This window comes from Malus domestica, chromosome 15, assembly GCF_042453785.1.
Source record: "Malus domestica chromosome 15, GDT2T_hap1".
Lineage (NCBI taxonomy): Eukaryota > Viridiplantae > Streptophyta > Magnoliopsida > Rosales > Rosaceae > Malus > Malus domestica.
The window spans coordinates 45836624-45842351 of NC_091675.1; the positions used below are offsets into that span (position 1 = coordinate 45836624).

Consider the following 5728-nt stretch of genomic DNA (forward strand, 5'->3'; position numbering starts at 1 on the left):
GGAATATCCCGCTGCCGCCAATGCATTCACAACAAAACTTGCTTCCCGGCCGGAATATTATGGTGAAAGGAGATGCTTTCAAATCGTAATCTCTTAAGTTTAGTATATATGATGAAGATAATTTTCTTAATAAATTAGATTAGATGCCGCATCCCATTTAGAACTCTTTCTTTTTCTTTGGGATTTTGAAAAATTCATGTACTGGAGCGCAATTAATTTAATTATTGCTAACCCTATTAACTAAATAAGCAAATGACAAACCCTACATGCTACAACTTGTTTCAAATATATGCATGAATCTGCATAAAGTCCCTCAGATAATAGGTAAGAAATCATTTTCTTATATTGTTACATTTTACTTGACACGGCAGGAGTGATCGAAGAGCTTTTCGTGCATAGCCAATTCTACTCATGCTGAACTATTCAGACTTGTGAAGGATTTCTAGCTAATATTGGATCAGCCTTCTCATCAAATTTTACTGGCTTAGGTACCCTGAGAACACTGTACACCACAGTAGCAGCAATGGCTCCAAGAATAGGTGCTGCAATATAAACTTAAATGTTCTTGTACAGACCGGTGCCGGCAGCCGGGCCAAAACTCCTTGCATGATTCATGGAAGCTCCAGTGATGGCACTGCAAAATCCAATACATAAAAAAAGTTTAATTATCATGTGTACGTAAGAGTGATAGTACAATGCAAAGCTATAGTAATTAAGAGATTATTAGATTACTAGTGAGGTGGTTATTACCCAGCAATCATGACATTAACCAAAACGGCACCACCTATTGCAATTCCAGAGATTCTTGCCCTAATTTTGTCAGTCTAAGCATAGGGTTAGTGCTTTGTCAACGAAAAACCAACAAGTTAACACTCTTTCTTTAGCCTTTTGCTCTACACGTGCAAGTGCAGAAACATTGGTAAAATATTCAGTTTCGACAGTAGCCGACCTAAAAAAAAAAAATGTGTCAAAACCCTAACCGAACATAGAGAAACAGGCTGGGAAAAATAGAGGATAGTACCGCCCTATCATCAGTGACGACACCACAAATGGTGAACAACAATATAAACGTGATGACGAATTCCCAAGTACCAGCCTGAGCGTCAGGCTTGCTAATGTTGCACCAGACAACTGTGACATCACATACATAGGTACCTATAGCACAAGCATAATCAAGCATTTCTTTAGCAAGTTGTAATTGAAAATGTTTATAAAGACACTTGAATTTTTTTTATTTTTAAATTTTATGTTTTAATTTAAATTCACATTGCATGTATAGATTTTTTTGTCTTAATGCATTCAGGAAGCGATTTTGACACATAGTTTACCTTTTATGGCACTCCAAATTGAACATTTCATTGTTTTTATACTCATGCTGAACTGAAAGTGAAAATCACTACCCATATTTTGTGGTGGATCATTTCTATTAAAAACTAATCCAATTCAGTCGCTAGAAAAACTAAAATTGAAAACTAACATGTTATATATGCGCTATTAAGATAGGATACGGGAATTGAACTCACATATCGACCCTCTCCTTCATTAATCAATCTTAGTCTTTTTTTATTTCACTAATCTACATTAAGAGAATGAGAAAGATTTGAATATGAGATGTAGTGGGTTGAAAAAGCTGTAAATCATCATGAAAATCCATCATTTGGCCCATCTTAGTGTTTTAAAGTCTAAAAATAAGCTATTTTTCTAATTCTATAAGAGAATAAAGGTCATTAAACTTTTATAACTTTATGTAAAGAAGTTATTTCAATGAAGAAGCTCTCAAATTTTCCGTGTAACAAATATACGAAGGTATGCAATTGTGTCACACATGTTTGACTGGAAATCTGCGGCCAGCAGCCAAGGCAATAGTAACTGCAGGATTGAAATGGGCACCAGAGACATGCCCAACTGCATATATTGTGGCCATAAAAACAAGACCCCATACGATTGCTATTCCCACGACTGTAAGAGGTTGTATTTTGTTGACAAGTGCGCAGCCCCACAGCCTATAAATATAACAATGTATGTGCCCACAAGCTGCGCCATCATCTATTAACATAAAAAAAGGACATCGATCCCATATGGTAAGAATGTGAACAAATTAATTGACTCTTGATTAGTAGACAATTACAACATTTAGGTTATCGCCATGCCAACAGCCGTTTGGTCCAGCAGATAACAGACGGTTAAATCTCATAAACGATAGTTGTTGAAAAAGCATAAGTTACTCTCATGAAAACGTATGAGTTATGTACCTTTTGGAAGATTGAAGTAGAAATATCAGCCTTGGCCACTTTTTGAGTACCGTTTGCTCCTGCTTCTTGCATAGTAGTGTGTCCAATGGACAATACAAGTTTAGGAGAAGAAATTGAGAAGTTAGACATTGCAAAAACTTAGAGGGCTAGGTTTGATTGATTCCTTAATAATGAATTGGCCACCTCTAGCAAACACTTACTTATATGCACTAATTTCTTGCACTTATTAGACGCAATAAGTCGGCACTGTCAACAAGGATATTTCCTATCTCTGTTATGGAATTTTATATATTTAACTTCTTGTGCCAGGAAAGAATTGTTTGGTTGTGTAGTTGTGCATAATTAATTAATTTATTGAGTCCGGACTGAGTAAGCTATTCTTTTTTAGTTTTGGGAAATTGATTTGGAATGATAGGTACATTTTTAGTATTCGGGAATCAATTTGGTGGAATATTACACCTAGTATTGATTTGGTATTGAGATGCTTTTATAAAAAGTGGGTATAAAAAAAAGCTGAGCTTAAAAAGGTGTTTGGTAAATACTTAAAAACAACTGATTTTCACAGTTTTGAGTGAAAAAAACTGAAAACGTGAAGCAACTAAAATGAGTTTATTCTCATAGCACAAGCAGAAATAGTTTTTTTTTCTTCAAAGCACAGTAATGCCAAACCAGTAAACTTGATTTGGGACTTCCATCCGTCCATTAATAGACAAGTCAGATGCTAACAAGGAAAAGAACATAGAGAAGAAAGTTAATTATTTTTTAACTTTTTGGATGAATGTAATTTGCTCACTAAGTCAGAATCCATTGCATTCATTTGTAAATTGTGCCAAAATTAGTTATAAATCGAGTGACCAAGTTTGTGTCATGTTGAAAAAAGTGGATAGATTTTTAGAATGCAATGTTTCACAAGGAAAAAATTGTGCAGAAGTTAAGGTTTAAGATTCCAAGGAAACTTTAACACAAAATGTTTTATAACTTAACACGATGGATTTAAATGAAGAATTCTAATTTTAGTAATAGAGCATTTATCTTGGCAACGTAGGTTGGGTAAGGCCATCTCCAACCGAAGGGTCCAGAGGGCCAGATGGCCGAAAATAGCCCTAAAACCGTCTCCAACCGAGGGCTAGGCCAGAGGGCTCTGGAATCTGGGAGGGCCCCACGGGATCGGAGAGGGCTGGAGGGCTGGCTATTTTTTTTTTAATGATTTCCTATTGCTGTCGGTTATAGCCGACAACATTAAAGATATATATATTTTTTAATAGTTCTACTATTAGTGTCGGTTATAACCGACACTAATAGTTTGAAATGTTTTTTAATATAACGGCTAGTAGCCGTTGTATTATTAGGCCTCTTTTTTTTTTCTTTTTTTTTAATGAATTTAAATTTTTTTTTTAATTTTTTTTTAATGAATGTAAACTTCTTTTTCCCCCTTTTTTTTTCCTTTTCATATGAATCAAATTTTGTTTCATATTTTTTTTCCTATAACTTTTATTTCACAAAATTTTTTTTATATTTTTTTTCAATTCTATTTTTTTCGTATAACTTCCTAGGCCATTTATACAACATTAAATTGTAGTTTTTAAATAATAAATTATGTTTGGCCCTATGGCCCTTTGGCCCTCGGTTGGAGACGGTTTTTTGTGACAGGGCTAAAACGAGTCCTTTGGCCCTCTGGCCCTCGGTTGGAGACGGAGGCAAATATGGCCCTGTACTGTTCATTAAAATATTAATATCTTGGGGAATCTTGGAGGGCTAGAGGGCTCAAACGAGCCCTCTGGCCAGCCTTCGGTTGGAGATGGCCTAAGAGTTTGATTTATACTCCAATCCTCTTTTAAATCAAATCTATATATTTGACTTTGGATTTATGACCTAGGACCAACAACAGTACACATGCAGTGTCTTGTAAGTTGTACCAAAATTAAACAAGGTCACCACCAGATTTTCTGAGAATTCCTTGGCCGGCTGCAAGTTGAAATTTGAAACCCTACAATCCGACCCAAACTTAATATAATGTATCAAACAAAAAATAGAACAAGGAAAAGACATGGAATTTATATATTGCCCCCTTAATTAGTAAAATTAATGTTTATATCATCCAACTTCCAGGACCAGCACTAATTGGTTAAAGAATATTGCAGATTTGTTTCCTTAGTATCTCCATATAGATTGCAGCTGAAGTTAAACTTCAAAATGGAGCCCAACATACCATTTTTCTTAAACTACGGAGAGGAGAAAACAATGCTCTAACCAACTTGACTAAGATCAAATCTTCCATTACACGTCTTTTAGATTTACTGTATTTTAGGCACACTTCAAAAAGTAGAATAATTGTGGGGAGAAAAGGAGTATGCTTCATTCATAAAATGTATTAAGTGAAACATGGTATGGGAACCTTCTTTTGGTGCCATACTAAGAAGCAGATGATATAGAATCATGAGATGCCCATAAGAAATGTTATAGGCATAAAGCCTATCAATTCTTAAATATAGATTGGCCTATATTTTACTGACTTTTGTTTTCTCTGGACAAAGAGCATCCAAAGCCTGCATTTTTCTTAGCAGAAAAAAAAGCATCAGATTCAGGACTGCTAGTGCAGAAGTCAACACCAATATATTACTAGGAGGAAAATATGCAAATTATCTGATGAGGGATCAAGAAAGCTATATACCACTACAATACATGAAAAGCTTAAAGCTATGAAAGTAACAAAAGCATAAGGTAATGCTCATGAATTTCTTATGTATTATCTGTTTTAGGATTATTATATAGATTGAAGATGATTAATTTTCTTAATAACTTAGAATAGATGCTACATCCTATTTACAGTTCTTTCTTTTACTTGGGGACTTTGAAATATTCCCACCGATCCAGTAACTACATTTATAAATGGCGCTGCTATTGGCACTCTAAAACTATCATCTAGCATTCCTTTTTATCCAAATTTTTTCTTGTGTTCTTATAAATTTAAAGTGCGGGATGACCTTTAATTTTAGAGTATTATAACAACTCCCTTTATAAATACTTAAAAGAAGAATTGGATTTTAACCAGTATTGAAAGAAAGCTGTAAACAAAATCAAATTTACTCGAAGGATCACTAACCTGTAAACTTGTTTTTTTTTTGTTTGTTCTTTAAAGTAAACAATAAACACATAGCAAAAGTTGAGTACGAAATTCACGAGGGGTATAACTTGAAGTCTTTCTGGCACTAATATGACACTCTTTAGATCTTTGTGATTAGGTAAAGACATACATTTTAGTTTTATGAGACTCTTAGTCAAAATCAGGTTATGAGATTTTTGGCTTTGAGGCCTCAGCCAGTAGTCACAGACATTTGTGGTTATTATCATTGTTAATAATGTGGCCAATGAGAACAGAGTTACTTGCTAGTTCCTTATTTCATGTCCTGCTTTTGTACATTAACAACAGTAAAAAGCAAGAGCCGCTATCTTAGAAATCAGAGAAGCTGCCCAAG

At 34.5% G+C, this 5728-nt stretch overlaps 1 long non-coding RNA gene across 2 annotated transcripts; it reads right to left on the reverse strand.

Annotated features, from left to right (window-relative positions):
• Positions 1-267: 267 nt before the first annotated feature.
• Positions 268-2462, reverse strand: LOC139192425 (uncharacterized). Of its 2 annotated transcripts, XR_011576594.1 has the most exons (4): positions 2253-2462; positions 1826-2046; positions 751-1155; positions 268-634 (listed from the first exon to the last, which is right to left on the reverse strand). It is a non-coding gene; the product is annotated as an uncharacterized lncRNA (long non-coding RNA). The 2 variants fall into 2 exon arrangements; XR_011576593.1 differs by having other exon boundaries at positions 268-1155.
• Between the last annotated feature and the right edge of the window lie 3266 nt (positions 2463-5728).